Genomic DNA, 272 nt, shown 5'->3' on the forward strand with positions numbered 1-272 from the left:
TTGGGAAGATCCCCTGGAGAAGGAAGTGGCAACCCACTCCAGTATTCTTGCCTGGAGAATCCCATGGACGGAGGAGCCTGGTGGGCTACAGTCCACAGGGTCGCAAAGAGTCGGACACGACTGAAAGACTTCACTTTCACATAGTCAAAGGCTTTGGCATAGTCAATAAAGCAGAAATAGATGTTTTTCTGGAACTCTCTTGCTTCTTCGATCATCCAGCGGATGTTGGCAAAGTTGGATGTTGGCTAATAAACATTCAGTTCAGTCGCTCA

This window comes from Bison bison, unplaced genomic scaffold, assembly GCF_000754665.1.
Source record: "Bison bison bison isolate TAMUID 2011002044 unplaced genomic scaffold, Bison_UMD1.0 scf7180017864495, whole genome shotgun sequence".
In the NCBI taxonomy this organism is placed as follows: domain Eukaryota; kingdom Metazoa; phylum Chordata; class Mammalia; order Artiodactyla; family Bovidae; genus Bison; species Bison bison.